The sequence below is a fragment of the Capsicum annuum genome, chromosome 9 (assembly GCF_002878395.1).
Source record: "Capsicum annuum cultivar UCD-10X-F1 chromosome 9, UCD10Xv1.1, whole genome shotgun sequence".
Classification (NCBI taxonomy): domain Eukaryota; kingdom Viridiplantae; phylum Streptophyta; class Magnoliopsida; order Solanales; family Solanaceae; genus Capsicum; species Capsicum annuum.
Genome location: NC_061119.1, coordinates 175,473,005 through 175,490,705, shown reverse-complemented (window position 1 = coordinate 175,490,705; position 17,701 = coordinate 175,473,005). Strand labels below are relative to the sequence as shown.

The window sequence follows — 17,701 nt, the reverse complement described above, 5'->3', positions numbered from 1 at the left end:
TCCAATCTTTACATATGGCTTCAGACACAGTGATGAGGTGCTAAACCTTATTTTCTATGTCCTCTTCCTCATTTGGCAGCGGTACTACCCATTCTTGGTGGATAGTAACTCCTGTCTAATTTGAAAGAGTTAAGGTTGAGGCCAAAATAGCTAGAGCATTAGTCTGCTTATTCACTTTCCTTGGCACATGCTAGAACGTTACTTCTCTAAGCCATCCCATCAACTTCTGAGCATAACCATGATAAGGGCATAGCTCAGGCTTTCTACTTTATAGTTTCCCAAAGCTACTTAACCACCAATTGAGAGTCACCAAAGACTTGTAATTTTAGTTGCTTCATGTCAACTCCTATCTTAAATTCGAGTATTAACGCATAATATTCAGCAACATTATTGGAGCAACGGTTTGTCAGGGTATTAAAGTATAAGATGGTCTCTCCTTATGGAGTGACAAACACCACACCAGCACCAGCTCCACCATGACGTGCTGCACCATTAAAGTACATCTTCTATGGGGTCTGGCTTCAATAACCATTGCATCTTTATCAAAAATTTCATCAATCTATTCCCAATCATTAGGTATCGGGTGATCTTCCAAGAAGTCTGTCAATGCTTATCCCATTATAGCCTTTTGAAAAATGTACACGATCTCAAACTACTAAAATTGAAGGTACCACCTTGCAAGTCGATCGCTAAGGACCGATTTTGACATCACAAACTTAATGGGATTTATCCCAGACACAAGAGGAATATCATGAGCTTAAAATTAATGCTTCATCTATTGAATTGATAAGTAAAATGCCAAACACATCTTTCATTGGGAAAATACATCAACTCATTTGGTGTCATCATTCTACTCGAATAGTAAAGAGAGTTTACATTACCTTCAATATTTTATTATGCCAGTAGTGCTCCAACTAACCTTTCTTATGCCATGATGTAAAGTATCAGTGCTTTTTCAGGTATAGATGTCGCAAGAATTGGAGGATTCATCAAGTATGATTTAATACTTTCAAAATCCTTACTACAAGCCTTGTCCCATTCAAAATGAGTATCCTTCTTCATGAGACGGATAAATGGTTGACACTTTTCAGTCAGGGTCGAGATAAACCTCCTTAAATATGCTAACCTTTCATGAAGGCTTCTTTTACTCATGAATGTTTTGAGGCTCAGGCATCTTCAAAATCACATCGACCTTGGCCTGATCAATTTCAATTCCTCGATGTCGTACAATGAATCCAAGGAACTTTCTAAGAGTAACTCTGAAGGCACATTTCAATGGATTTATCCTCAGTTGATATCTTTGGAGCAACTCAAATACCATTCTTAGGTCCTTTTAGTGGTTGTCCCTCTTTCTTAACTTCACCAGTAAGTCATCCACATATCACTCGATATTTTTATGGAGTAGTCAATCAAAAATGTTTTGCATAGCCCTTTGGTATGTTCCACCAGTGTTCTTTAGACCAAAAGGCATCACCTTGTCGAAATAAATACCTTTGGGCATATAAAATACAATGAGTTTTTCTTCCTTTGGTTCCATATGGATACGGTTATAGCCGGATGAACCATACATGAAGGATAGCTCTTCATAAGTAGTGGTGGAATCAATAATTAAATCCGAGATGGGAATTGGAAAATCATCCTTAGGGAAGGCATTGTTGAGATTCCAAAAGTCTACACAAACTTGAATTTGGTCATTCTTCTTCCGCATAGGAACAATACTTGAAATCCATGTGGGGTATTTAACTTTGCTAATAAAACCAACTTTGATGAGATTGTTAACCTCATTTTCAATCAATGGAACCAATTCTGGCCTAAAGTCCCTTGGGGCTTGCTTAATAAGATGAGCACCATTCTTAACCGCCAATTGATGGACTGCTACTTTTGGACCTAAGCCAGGTATCTCCTTATCACACCAAATGAAGAAATCCCTATATTTTTTAATTATGTCCATATAATTGATTTCTACATCTATTTCTAGAAAATCTCTCAGATAAGTTATCCTTGTGTCTTTATTAGTGCAAGATTGACTTCCTTTAATGGATTTATTATGATCTTTACTCCTTCTTCCAATTTTGATGAAGCATCTCCAGCATCTTCCTCCTATTTAGCATAATCATCATTGATACATATATGGTAAAACCAGGAAATATTCTCTAAATCTTCATCAACCTTCATTTGAGATGAGACATCACTCTTACATTGGATTGCAATATGATATGAAGATCCTACACTTTCTTCATATTTCTCACTTTTCTTGCTATATACCATAGTATGAGTCTTTGTTTTTAACACTACCTTGTATAAAACCATGAGTTTCGTCTGTCACCTCATTCTAGAAGGAATCAAACTTTGGAAATCCTTCTGAATTTTAGGTAAAGAGTGCATTGTCGTAGTTTGAAAATTTCTCCGATACTTGTTGCAATTCTTCTTATTTAGTGGACTCAACCTCTCAAACACAAAAGTTCTTATGTTTGATTCTCTAAGTCTATCAAAGAAAGAAGGTCGTCAATTGGAAGCAGTGAATTCCATTTCTGCAATGATGTAGTTACTAACTGCCCTTCTTATTAAGATGTGAATTGGAGGTGGCGGTGTGCATCCTAGGTCTTTACGTGCATGTCTGGTCGTACTTTTTATCAGAATCTTACCCAACCTAGATGGATTATTAGGATTGTATTCAGCCTTTACAAATAACTTGCAAACATATAGATCAAAGCCTTTTTTTGTACGCTTCATAGGGAGTGTTATATCGTGTGGAGAATTTCTTTCCACAAACTCTCCAAGTAGCCTAGAGAAAGGGTTTATTGCTTCAATCCACTTGATAGGTAGAGTTAGACCACCTAGTAGATTATCTTTGGTATGGTTGAATGATCTTACTCTTTCTTTACCTTTGGTACGAATGAAGCACAAAAGTTGGTTTTTTCTTCAAGAATGCAATATTTTCCTTATTTGAAGTTGAGGGAGGCTTCTTAGTGGAAAATTTTTCGAAAACCACCATGACCTTCTTAGCTTCAAGATCATCACATTTGGTTGTTGTGAAATCATCAATCCTTTTCTCATTCACAACATAATTCTTCAAATAGAATTTTGCATCGGTAGAGTGTGACTGAGCCTCAGTGAATGGATTATCACCGTCTACAATATTTCTTTCCACCCCACTTTTGAGATACTTCGAATATAGGCAGTAAGAGGATGAGATAAATTTATTCTCATGTGCCCAAGGCTTACCAATCAATATATTGTATGAAGTCTTAGCATCGATCGCATACATCAAAGAATTTGATCGCAAATTATCCATACGAATACATAAGAAAATCATTCGTACGAATTCCTAATTTTATAGATCCTATGGCTCTCTGACCCCCTTGGTGGAAACCTTGGATCATCAAATAACTTTCAGCAAGTTCATCAGTAGCAATGCCAAGTTCTTTTATTGTGAGAATAGACAGGATGTTAACTCTGGATCCCCATCTTTCAAGATTTTATTTATCTTCTTTCCTAAAACATGACCCACCATATCCAAGGGATGATTATGTAGGGCTTCACCAAGAAGAAGATCATCATTTGTAAATGTGATTTTTGTATCACATACATGTGCCTTTCTTCTAAGAGGTTTTGTAGTTTTTTAGAAGATGAAAGAACTTCCATTGGTGGGTTTTCACCCTTTGCTCCTTCTTTGTCTATATTAAAGCGAGATGCCTCAAGGTTGACTTGAGCAGTCTTGGCACGAAACCAACTTGGAAAGAATTCTTCCAAATTCATAGGACGCCATGGTTTTTGGTGGTGATGCTCTACTGCCCTCGCACTCTTTGGAAGCTCAACTAGCCTCTATTTTCTCGGTTTATTCACCATCATCCTTCTAGTTGGCTTCTTGGATAACTTTTTTTGTAGACTCACCTTCTTGCGTCTGTGATTGGTCACCAGGTCCAACCTTTATCATCACCTTTATCAAATGATGACTTGTTATGTTATAATGGATCCTCTTCATTCTCTTTGAATCATATTTGGACCGTATTGAGTGAGCTAAAAGTGATAGAGATTTGATGAGAACTAGCCTTCTCATCATCAAAGAAGATCTTTTTCTCATTTTCCAATTGCATGACTTTGTTCTTGAAGACAAATATTTTTTTAGAGGGTGATCCACAAGCCTATGATTCTTGCAATACTTTGGGTCATTGGTCCTTCCAGCTTCATCAGGTCGCTTCTTATTTGGTAGTTCAATGAGAGTATGCTCAAGAAGTTCATTAAAAAGCTCAACAACATCTGAATCAAGGAATATTCCTTTTTTTGCATCTCTTTCAAGGTCAACTTTTGATTTGGACGTGCTTGATAAGTTATCTTCACGCTTTGCTTTTTGATCGCCTTTGTGGTGAACTTTACAGGAAACACATCGAAATTCATGGATTCCTTATTATCACATTTGGTATGAACTTGCTTTATCTTCTAGTTTCTATTTATCCTTTCCCTTTCGAGGGTCATGGATAGACGTTGCTCCGTTTTTACAGAATACATGCTCAACTCCATGTCGTGAAAATGAGTAGATAATTCTTCCAAGGATTTTGGTTTAATTCCTTACAAGATATAGAGAAGTTCCCAGTATATTCCTTGAATGCACATCTCTATTGCAAAAGTTTTGATGAGCCTAACTTTGCAGTTTAGGCGCTCACATTTCTTCATTGATTGATGAAGTCAATGACTAGCTCATCCTTTCTTTGCCAATTTTTTGTGAGCTCTACCATTCTTACTCTACACCTTGTGCTATAGAAGTGATTCAAGGACTCATGCGCCAATTGCTCCCACCTATCGATGGAGTTAGGCTCAAGGTCCTTGGACTAATCGAAGGCGTTTTCCTTTAGGGAATAGATATATTATTTGACAAGATAGTCATTGTAGATTCAAGCATTATTACATATCTTAACAAAGGGCATGACATGTTTTGCTTTGGATTCTCTTTGCCCTCAAATTGTTGAAATTTGGAGAGTTGATAGCCGGCAAGCAATTTGAGGCTATCAATTCTTGCAGTGTAGGGCTTGGCGTATGTTAGGGAATACTTGGTGACAACAACATACTTTTTTAAGGTTCCATTCAATGAACTCCTTTAATTGATCAATTGGGATCATTCCCTTGGAAGAGACTCTTGTAGGATGTTTTGTCTCGTAACCCCTGGAGCTTTTTCAGATAAATGGCGAGACTCTTCGTTTATTAAGCCATCTATTCTATCCATTAATTTATCAGTCTGATCGTATTGATTTTGCACATATTTGGTCAGACCTCAATTACCTTCGCCAGGTTCTCAAGTTGCTCCTTCATAGGTGAGGCATCAGTTACCATCACTACTAGAAAAATGGGCTATGGCAACGGTTCTCATACCGTCTTCATAGCTACCATAACCGTCCTAATAGACCTATAGTGACGGTTAGAGAACCGATACAACTGAAGGCGTTACAATAGATCATAGGCGACGGTTTTGTGCGATGGTTAAAAAAACATCGCTAAATCTCGATCTTTAACGACGTTTATTTACATTGACCTATCGTGACGGTTGTTATGATGTTGGGACGGTTCCAAACCGTTCCTATATATATACTATAGCGACAATTATAAGTATGATAAGACGATGGTTATGAGGCTATCGACACAGCTTTAAACCATTCTTATATATCTACTAGAGCGACGGTTTATTACATGTTGGGACGGTTTTTAACCATCCCTATAAAACTTATTGCGACAACTTTTAAGCTACTGCAATGATTTGATTTATATTTACCGGCTACCTATTGTGACAGTTATAAACCGTCCTAAAAGCTTTATAGGACGGTTATTTTGTAAGCTATTGCGACATAGCAACGGTTAATTTTGGCTATAGGAACAGTTATTTTAGACTATTATAACAATACTATATTATGCTATTGCAATGATTTTATAAAGCAACCATAACACAAAAATGTACATATATATTAATCATCAAGAGTATCAATAACTATTAATTCCCAAAATATCAACCAATAAGAAACCAAATATTTTTTGACCATTCAAAAAATTTAAAACATACACAAGTTTTGAATGTTCAAATAAAAGATGCTTGAAGCTACGTATACTCGGTCAAATGTGATCGATCTCTATCAAAACATACACAAGTTTTTCCAACAGCTAGTGTGACATGAAGCCAATGTGATCGATCTCTTAGGTCAGGTCTAGTTCATCAATTTCGTTCCCACCATATTTTAAGTCATGATCACCTACAATAATAAGAAAAACAAAATTAAAGTTGAGCAACAAACTACACAACATCAACAAAAGTTGGTATACTATCTAATAATGAACCATTATTCTCCAATTACAGAAATGTAAGCCACTAATGAATTTTTTGTTATTTAAAAAAAAGGACACATAGTGTAATCACTAATATTGCTGAAGTCACACAATAAGTTAAAGCATACATATAGAAAATTCTTGTCTGGTCCCAACTGAGATGTAATGTTGTATCTTTACAAACACCGTAGCATAGCTACACATGCTAGTTGTCTAGCATACTTAAAAAACTAAGAAACGTCTAACACTAAGTTAACACAGGGTACTTAGGGATCACTATCGAGCTTACTATCTCTTGGAAAACAACCTACAAAATTCAAATTATAAAAACTTCTGTTTTACCGCAAATATTTTACTGCTATACATGCTTTCTAGTTTCTTCGAATACCAACATGTTCGCCTAGAGAGCATAACCCAAGTGTCTTAAACAATAGGAGTACCTTATTGAAGAGGTTTTCTACTGATATACATGTTTTCTCTATGAACATGTTCGTCCAAAAAAGCATAGTACATAGTTCTCTCCATGACCTTAAGATCATTCAGCAATCATGAAGTCATTATTTAAAGAAATATAAGTTAACCCATAAGAAGAAACACACACAGTATGGTTTAACATCATTTTAAGGAAGGATTAAGAAGGAATTCTGGTGATATAATCTTAACACATTCCAAACTCAATCATGTACATATGACTTGAAAGAAGTATTACATGCATCATTAACCCATGAAATTTTCGAGCATGGTCTTATTTACTAGATTTGCTCTAATAGCACCAATATAAGCAACTTCTTCAGTGATACTTGTTGATACTAGCCTTTATGGTGCACAAAAGTTGTTACCAGCCCTTATAGAGTTGTATAGTATGGAGAACATCAGGTAACTTTGAAATTTCATATTGTTCAAAACAAGTATAAGAGTGGGAAAATGGAAGGAAAACACTATTTATAAATGATCATAGGCTAGAAGAGGGTCCAAATAAAGATTTATTTCCTAAATTTTACAGATTCATTACAAGGTACTCTATAAGTATATCAGTATACTCACTAGTAGTCCTGCATATCAGTATACTCACTAGCTAATCATTCACATTTAATAGTTATGTTGTCTAGTCTTCTCAAAAGGGAGGCCTACTAACAGAAATCAGAAGACAAACTTTGGCATTAAACTAAAAGCATAACCAAAACTCCTAATCATAACGAGGCTCAAAATTAATTCGAAACATTCTAGCTTAAACCACTCGTTATTAAATAGCTTTGAAGAATTCAAATTATTTTAATTATTCAGAAATTTGAATCTCAATATGATGTTTCCTATGCAAAATTAACTTTCAGCTATTACTTTAATATCAATTACTTTAATATTTTCTTTCAGTACAACTAATGTTATGTAAAAGTCAATTGACATTTTAAACTTTTATCCAGTCATATGGCATTATATCATTGAACTGCAACTTTTAGTGCCACAATGACAGCTATGTTATGATATATGGCGTTTTCTTATTTTACAGACAGCGAGAGCAACAATCAAGGTTCTTAAATGTGTCTACTAAGCAAAATGACAGCCATGTGTAAGCAGCCTATATTTCTTAACCATCTAGTATCACAAGTATACTGAAAATAAGCTCAAAAAATAATCACATGCTACTAAACTGACCTCAAAAGTGTGGTAAATAATCAGTTTTGAGGTATACACCAGCTAATCAGTCCGTCCGACCTTATTGTATGGAGCGGAGTGTTGGCCAGTTAAGAACTCCCACATCCAAAAAATGAAGGTGGCAGAAATGCAGATGTTGCGCTGGATGTGTGGACTGACTAGAGGGGATAGAGTTCGGAATGAGACTATCCGGGAGAAGGTTGGTGTGACTTCAGTGGAGTGCAAGATGCGGGAAGCACGATTGAGATGGTTCGGACACGTGAAGAGGAGGGGCATGAATGCCCCGGTCCGTAGGTGTGAGAGGCTAGCGTTGGATGGTTTTAGGCGGGGTAGGGGTAGGCCGAAGAAGTACTGGGGTGAGGTGATTAGGCGAGACATGGAACAGTTACAGCTCACCGAGGACATGACCCTAGATAGGAAGGTCTGGAGGACGCGAATTACGGCAGAGGATTAGAGCCAGTTTGGGTCGCTAGTGTAGGGAATTACTTGGTGGGGGTTTTATTCTTGTTATGATTCCGTGTTCCGTGTTCCATGTTTTATTACGAATCTGTGTGCTTTCCTCTGTTTTATATTACTTATGGGTGCCTTATTTATGTAATGTAATCTGCTTCTGTGCTTTACTATGTGTTTGTGTGGTATCTCGTGCCTTGAGCCAGGGGTCTATCGAAATCAGCCTTTCTACTTCATCAGAGGTAGAAGTATGGACTGCGTACATCTTACCCCCCAGACCCCACTAGGTGGGAATACACTGGGTTTGTTGTTGTTGTTGTTGAGGTATACACCAGCTGAAGAGTAGTATATGTACCTGAGGTTTATAGAAGTAGTTAAATAAATTGATAGTTGTTAAGTGTTCAACCAGCAGCTTCAGGCGGTCACTCTGAAAATGTTTACAAGATTCTGTTAGACAAACAGTAACTCTTGAAATTCTCTATAACAGAGGAAATATTGTTGTTCCTCTATTCTAAGCAGTTCTTATATGTCTGTGAAGTGAGAGTTTACCGAACTCATTTTGCAAAAGTTGAAACTTTTTATCTCTTTTATTCAATACAGCAATCTCGATTTAAAACATGCAGATATCGAAGCAAGCAAAGAGATGAAACAGAAAAAGGCTTCTTTTGATATACAACTCATTCTCATCAATTACACCCATTTGTGCATTCTCTTGGAAGTGTAAACAAAGCTCTTTCGAGATAGACTGAATCTGGTCGACAACAGCTGCATATTGGTTAGTCCTCTCTCTTTTTCTCCTCTTCATCTCTTCTAGCTGAGGCTTAATAGCCTCAAGCTCTTCCTTCAAAATTTTGGTACTCTTCTATGTAAAGAAGCTCCCGATGTTAAAAAAGTTCTACATACCAAGCAAAAGATCCTGAAGTTTTATTGAATGCTCCAAAGGAGAGATTTTTGTTTGTCTCTAACCTTCCTAGAGTATGATGATTGTTCTCCTAATGTTGCACATATCTTTGCAAGTTCTGCTTCAGAGCTTGCAACAGCTTGCTGCAATTGATCCCGGCAACAACTTGCCTGATTCACTTTTCTTCAATATACCTCCAGGCACTCTTGTTGAAGTTCAAAAAGCATCTTATCTCTTTCGATATCTGGCTCTCCCATCTCATCCCATATTTTCTGATACAAAATAAAAGGTAAGAGAAAAAAAATAGCACAGTCTCAGAAGACAATCTAAATCTTGTGTTTCTTAATAAGAATTGAAGAGCCTAGTTCGAGCAAACCTGCATCTCAGAGAGAAGAGAGCCACAAGTTGTTTCCATATGCAAAGGCTTCTCAATTTGGCAGTTATGCAAGTTGAAGCATTAACACCTTCAGAAAGAGAAACACTATAAAACTAGCTATATGCAGTCCAGAAGCACCGAGATTGAATTTATATGACCTACATAGGAAAACCCAGCAAAATTTAGAATAAAATGTTGCAGTATTTTCTATTTAGCACCCTCCAACCTTAAAAAAGAAACAAGTACAAATACTTCTAATAACTAAAGAGTGAACCTTTTTTCCTTGTTACAAAAGTAATGATAATACGAAAACTCTTAATACATAAATTATTTGGAAATCAAAACTAACTCAGTGAACCCCAAATCCCATTTTCGTTACTTACAACTCTTAATCCCATAACAATCCCAAGAAAACCCTCTTATTCTACTTCCAATTTTATCCGCGAACAATCCTAAACTTCCAATTATATCCATACCCTTGAAGCTCAGACCAAGAATGAAATCGTTACTTACAAGAGAACCGCGATCCTGTTGAACAACGCTCTTATTGTGCTTCCAATTTTATCCTGAAAGTTGATTTTGAGTCAAGTTGATTTTGACATCCAAGGCTGCAATTTACTCACAACAACAACAATAACAAACCCAGTGTATTCCCACTTAGTGGGGTCTGGGGGGTAAGATGTACGCAGTCCATACCTCTACCTCTGATGAAGTAGAAAGGCTGTTTCCGAAAGACCCCCGGCTCAAGGCACAAGATATCACACAAACACATAGTAAAGCACAGAAGCAGATGACATAACATAAATACGGCACCCATAAGGAATATAAAACAGAGGAAAGCAGAGGAAAGCACACAGATTCGTAATAAGCATGGAACACTGAATACGGAATCATAACGGGAATAAAAAATAAAAAATAAAAAAAACCCCACCAAGTAATTCCCTACACTAGCGACCCAATCTGGCCCTACTCTTCTGCCGTAATTCGCGTCTTCCAGACCTTCCTATCTAGGGTCATGTCCTTGGTGAGCTATAACTGTTCCATGTCCCGCCTAATCACCTCACCCCATTACTTCTTCGGCCTACCCCTACCCCGCCTAAAACCATCCAACGCTAGCCTCTCACACCTACGGACCGGGGCATCCATGCCCCTCCTCTTCACGTGTCCGAACCATCTCAATCGTGCTTCCCGCATCTTACACTCCACTGAAGTCACACCAACCTTCTCCCGGATAGTCTCATTCCGAACTCTATCCCCTCAAGTCAGTCCACACATCCAGCGCAACATCCGCATTTCTGCCACCTTCATTTTTTGGATGTGGGAGTTCTTAACTGGCCAACACTCCGCTCCATACAGCAAGGCCGGACGGACTACCACCCTATAGAATTTGCCTTTAAGCTTGGGCGGCACCTTCTTATCACACAGCACCCCCGACGCGAGTTTCCACTTCATCCATCCCGCCCCAATACGGTGCGAGACATCCTCGTCAATCTCACCATTACTCTGGATCACGGACCCGAGATACTTGAACTTATCCCTCTTACATACCTCCTGTGCTTCCAGCTTCACTACTACCTCGTTCTCCCGCCTCACGTCATTAAACTTACATTCCACATACTCTGTCTTGCTTCTGCTCACCCTGAACCCTTTAGACTCAAGAGTTTGCCTCCACATCTCTAATTTGTCATTTACACCCCCTCGAGTCTCATCTATCAGAACTACATCGTCTGCAAAGAGCATACACCACGGCACCTCCCCTTGAATACGCCGCGTCAACACATCCATTACTAACGCAACCTGATGCAATCCTGTCCGGACAGTGAAATGCTCTGAGTCTCCTCCCGCCGTCCTCACCTAGGTTTTCGCTCCCTCATACATATCCTTAATTACTCTGATATATGCCTGCGGTACTCCCCTCACCTCCAAGCATCTCCAAAGCACCTCCCTGGTACTGCTCTGCCAACCTCCGTACCAGGTGGATTGCCTCCGTCGTCGAGCGGCCGGGCATAAATCCGAACTGGTTTTCCGAGATAGACACTATCCGTCTCAGCCTCACCTCGACCACTCTCTCCCAGATCTTCATAGAGTGACTCAATAACTTAATCCCCCTATAGTTAAGGCTGCAATTTACTCAAGAACGAAAAAACCCTTCACTTGGGAACAATTTACTTAAGAACAAACCTCAAGTTGCCAATCGATCCAAGCCCTCAAGAATTGACCAAGCTAAGTTTTTTGCAGAACAAAAACTTTCTCAATTGAAATGGGGAAATCGCTGCAATACACTCCAAATGCCTTCCCCATTCCTCGTTCAACAACAACAACAGTCTGCCATACCAAGAAACATTCTACACATTAATATATAGTTAACGTAAATATAGTTCAATTAGTATAAATCGGGTTTCAATCGTAAGTGCATTTATCTAATCACGCGTATATGAACCACCATACAATTGATAGTCTAGAGACATGTAGAACTTTGGCTCGTATACAACAAACATATTCGAGTCCATAAATAGGAAACAGAAATTAACAACCAATAGAGATGAAAAGCTGCAAAATATCTAGGACACGACTTAAAAGTTTGTTGGCTGACGTTTTTGTTACTTACACACAAACAAAACAAAAAGGAATTTCAGACGAGAAGCATTATTGAAGTGCCTTGCGGGGAAAAATTCACTCCAATAATTTACTAGGTGTAGAATCCCTGATTATGGTCCAGGTATGCAGGACAGCCATCGAAAAAATCACTTTTGCTTACACCAACAAATGACATATCATACATTAAGGGGGTCGTTTAGTTGGTGGGATAAGGAAAATAATCACAAGATATTCCATGGAATTATTTTCTCGTACATTTGGTAATGGGTATTATTGTCCCGGGATTATTTTATCCCATCATTTTAGTATAGATGATGGGATAAGTTATTATCCCATATAGAAGCGGGATAAATAATCCCATGGGATATCCTTTGTCTATCCCATCCACCAACCAAATGACCCCTAAGGGCAAATCGATAGGTAGAAGAGTAACCCTTCAGGCTATCTAGTTATCACCACGATGTAAAGAAAACAGCAAGATTCGCACATCGGACATACAATAGAAGCACATATCACTTCCTAGTTTCTACGTCCCTTTCAAATTTAGATGTGAAGCAGATGAACAGTTACTGAATATATTTAGTTCTGTTACTGAATCTATTCACCTTTATACAGTACTTTCACTGGCAGAAAGGGGAAAATGCAACACAACTGATTAAGAGAACAAAATCCACTTAAAAATTCTTTCAATTATGAAGAAAAAGCACATGCAAGGTAAATTACAAACAATAGGTTCTTGATTCTTAAATGCAAATGGAGAATACCGATTCCTTCAACGGAGAATATCGATTCCTTCAATGGAGAAATAGCAAAGCTCAAAAATAGCAAAACTTAAAAATCACAGATATTGTACTCGTTTCAGAGACTGCTCCTTACTGATTCCTTCAACGGAGCAGTTTCACACCAAAATATACCAAGTAAAGCATCAATTTCACAGAAAACACCTTAGTAAAGCAGTCTACAAAGACGAGTTCCCGGAGTAATAGTGGAGACAAGAGTTCAGCAAAATCTACTAAGCATAATATCCACTAAGAATTAAGTAAAATCTACGTATTGAAGATGTGAGATGTGAGCCGTTCTTTTTCTTGCGTATTGAAAGATCGAGGAAAGAATGGAGAATTGGGGATTGTCCTAACCCTAAGACCCAATTTTGTTTTGTTCTTTAATAAATTTACTTAATTCGCGGGTAACATTTTAATGTTGGAGGGAAAATTCCCGGTGACATTTTTTATCAAAAAAAGGGTCCCAATAAAATGTCTATAACGACAGTTTATATAACCGTCGCCACACATTAATTTGCAGGGACGGTTATATACATTAGGCGTTGGTTAATATTATACAGATGAGATTATAATATGCGACGGTTATATATCTGTTACCATAGATATCTATTAGGACGGTTATAATAATCGTTATCATAAATATAACTATTGGGACGGTTATAATAAGGCTTATGCGACGGTTAACTTATATTGTTGTCATAATATCTATTGGGATGGTTGTAACCGTCGCTATAGCTTTTCTATAGTAACAGTTCTAATAACCGTTACAACAGGGTGATTTATTAGGACGGTTAAATCAAACATGTGACGGTTATGTTAATTAATTGTCCCATTAGACATGGTCACATTATGCGACGATTATAACCGTCGTTGTAGAATATCTATAGAGACGACTATAGAACCGTCACCTAAACTATCGTTACCATAGCCCATTTTTCTAGTAGTGCATTAATTGCATAATCACTGGAGATATTGGAGAGTAACACGAATTATTGCATAAGTTGATCTTTGAAGTTCTCAGGTTATGCAGTGTAAGTGGAGATGATGTATTGGTTGAATGACCATCATTCTTTATGCCACAGTATTTTGTACCAGAGTGCTCAAGTAGAGCTAGAGACTTCTTAAGTGTTTCTACCACATTACTTCTTTCTACCGAAGAACTTGCATAGGACCTCGCTCCTTTTGGGGTTGAAGATCTACAAATTGGAGATAGCGCAGAAGACACTTGATGTGTTTGTTGTCCTAGCATGGTGGCCTTACTTTTTGTAATAGCTCTAAAGCTTCCAAAAGTAACACCAACGATGCTCTCTACTTTAGCAGAGAATTTGAAATTAGCTGCTTTAGAAGCATTTGATTGAGAATTGACCTTCTTGGAGTCATTTAAGTGTTTATAGACTTTGATAATGGAAAAATTGATATGACAGATAGAGATTATCCCACTGGGCATGCCAGAATATGTTGGACAATAAAATTTTGAGTCAAGAAAAATAATTAATTGGGATAAGAAAAATATTACAATAGTCATTTTATTGATTTCAATATGTGAATGTTACAATCTCTATGAATCCTTTGATTCGCCTTTTCAAATATAAACTTCGAGCTTGATCTTGAATTTGGACTTGATTTGTGAACTTTATGGATTTGATCTTGACTTGTACTTGAATTCAAGGGTTTTTGAGCTTGTTCTTGAATATCGTAGTCTTGATCTTGTATATTGACGAACTGGATCTTGATTTGTAGCTTGCAAAAAAATATGGTTTGTTTGATCCATGATCTCTCTTTTGCTTTTTGTTAGAATTGGTGGTCCTCTATTAAATTATGAGACCCATGTTTATAATTGTAGAACCTAAAGTATCATGGTAAAGATGGACTTCTTTTGACCAATCAAATTTAAGTGACTTGGCATATATTTAGGGAAATAAACCTAAATATACAACATTAGATTGCTTAATGCAAGTTATGGCAACTCTTTTTAGTTTGCAACTTACCCACTGTCTCTTGCTTTATTTATTCTCTCTTCTGAAGTTTTGACTAGAGCCCTAAATTATCTATTCATGAGTGATTTTTTTGTAGGTTATGGAATGCCTAAGTGGAGTTTAAATTTAAACCACCTAGCATATGCTGATGACATAATCATTTTATCCTCAACTAATAAAACATCATTGCAGATGATTATGGATATTCTAAGGGAGTATGAAAGACAGTCAGGTCAAAAAGTGAACACTGAGAAGAGTCTTTACTATATACATAAAATTGTTGCAAGAAGTACCTCTGAGATGGTTGAACATATTCTAGGTATGAAAAGGGGAAGCTTTCCGATAAAATACCTGGGATGTCCAATCACTCACACAAGAAAAAAAAATAACATTATGCTGAACTGATTGAGAAAGTGTGGAAAGGTAAGATGTTATCTTATGGAGGTAAGAAGTGCTAATCTCTAGTGTTTTACAAAGCATCCTTGTCTATGTTTTGACTGCTATTGTTTCTCCAATTTGTGTCATTAAGGAACTCCACAAAGTTTTTGCTAAATTTTTTTGGAGCAATAAGGAATTAGGAAGGAGTAAGCACTGGGTAGCATGGAGTATAGTATGTCTTCCAAAAAATGAAGGAGGACTTGGTTTTAGGTATGTATTTGATATTTCCCAAGCTCTATATACTAAATTATGGTGGAGATTCAAAACTCAAAATAATATGTGGTCTAATTTTCTTTTGGAACAAGTATTGCAAAAAACATATCCCAGCACTAGTAGAATGGAAAGGAGGATCTCAAGTGTGGAAACATATATTAAAAAATAGGGATGGGTGGGAACATGTTATATGGTGGGAACCTAAAGGAGGTACTTCTAGCATTTGATATGAAAATTGGACTAATTTAGGTCCTCTATACAAACATAGTTTAGAGATCCACACTTGCCACCAGATGAGGGATATTGAAGTATTTCTCACTAAGGAGGAATGGAATTTTGAGGAGATGCTGAACTATGTTCCTGAGTATGTAGTTGAACATATCAAAAATAATATGGGACACTGCAAACTTGTTAATCAGGATGATCAACCATAGTGGACAGCTTCAAGCACTGGTTTATTTGATGTGAAAAGTTCTTAGGAATTACTAAGGCAAAAAGAGGAAATTAGTGATGACATGAAGAAGTTATGGTGCAAAGATCTTCCTTTCAAATTCTCTTTCCTAACTTGGAGAATTTGAAAAGGAAAGGTACCAGTTTCATGCTTGCTTGGAATTCTAATATTTCAGAATTTTATAGATGTTGTGATCATGAACAGGTGGAATCAATTGAGCATTTATTCTTGAAAGGTAATATTTCTCAAATAGTGTGGAAGTTCTTCTCAGGGGCAGCAGGTTTCAACCCTTTAATGACTTTAAAACAAACAATCAAAAAATGGTGGAGCAACACTGGGAACAGTACAATTAAATGTGTTTCAAGCAGTACCTATTATTATATTATGGTTTCTATGGAAGAGAAGGAACGTGGTTTTTCATGGGGGAAGGTACTCACTAGCAAAGCTAATATGGGGAAGTAACTGATACAATAAAGAAGTTCTTAAGGAAAAGATTTAATTTTTTTTTATAATATTAACTGGCCTCAAATTATTGCTGTTTTGGAAAGATATAGTCCAGTGTATGTTGTCAAGATTGTTAGCTAGACTCCTCCTCCTCAGAATTGGGGCTTCTAGGGGGTAACACAGATGGGGCTTCTAGGGGTAATCCTGGTCCCAGTTATACTGCCTTCATTATTATAGATTCAAGAGGTAATTTTATGGTGGCTAAGGGATTAAGGATTCAAGATACCACTAACCTAGTGGCTGAGGCAAGGTCTGTCAAAGAAGGTTTATTATACTACAGAGATAACCTTATGAGCTATGTGATCTTAGAATCAGATTCTTTGGCTTTAATTCAGATTCTTAGAAGAGAATGGAGGATCCCTCTGAGTATTGCAATGGATGTTAACTGCATAATGGACATAATGGATACTATATCAGTGAGAGTACAACACTCTCTTCGAGAGGGAAATACTCTCACTGATTTCTTTACTAATCTTGTTTTTTCTTTTGCAGGTGATTTTTACATTGATCAATTCCAAGACATTCCAAGTAAGGGCAAAAAGATTGTTACACTAGACAAGCAGGGAGTACTGAATATTAGAAGAATACTGGTAGGTGAACCATGAGACTACATAAGAGGATTACTAGTCCAAGCTTTTTAAAAAAAGACAAAGAGAAAGCTGCACAAAAGGAGGCTACGTATAGAAAAGGTAACAACCAAATCAATAATTGGTTTTGGCATAGATTTCAACATGTAGACATACAGATCAAAATGCAGGCATGGTGGTAAATTAATATGAAATCTAAACTGACTCTTAGACTGAAGCCATTTCAATCGATTTGATTATCCGCACCTGTGAAATTTTTGGGTGTATACTCGGTAAAAAATCAAGTCTAAGCCGGCTAGTTTTTCACATTGATGGATTCACATATCTGCGTTTTCCTGTATAACTGTAACAAAAAAGACCTGCATCAGGGTTGATTTCCTAGGAGTACTAGTCCTTGTTTGCATCTAGATTTAATGGTGGTATCAACTTCAAATGAGGTTTAATCCACTGATTTAGAGGTGAA

At 37.2% G+C, this 17,701-nt stretch overlaps 1 long non-coding RNA gene across 4 annotated transcripts; it reads right to left on the bottom strand.

The window, feature by feature from the left end:
* Positions 1-5,898: 5,898 nt before the first annotated feature.
* LOC107854732 lies at positions 5,899-13,562 on the bottom strand. 4 transcript variants are annotated; one of them, XR_007045163.1, is made up of 7 exons: positions 13,052-13,525; positions 11,871-12,014; positions 10,203-10,255; positions 9,690-9,847; positions 9,379-9,585; positions 8,768-8,839; positions 5,899-6,236 (listed from the first exon to the last, which is right to left on the bottom strand). It is a non-coding gene; the product is annotated as an uncharacterized LOC107854732 (long non-coding RNA). The 4 variants fall into 4 exon arrangements; XR_007045162.1 differs by lacking the exons at positions 5,899-6,236; positions 8,768-8,839 and having other exon boundaries at positions 8,970-9,585; positions 13,164-13,530; XR_007045161.1 differs by lacking the exons at positions 5,899-6,236; positions 8,768-8,839 and having other exon boundaries at positions 8,970-9,585; positions 13,052-13,529.
* Positions 13,563-17,701: the final 4,139 nt, after the last annotated feature.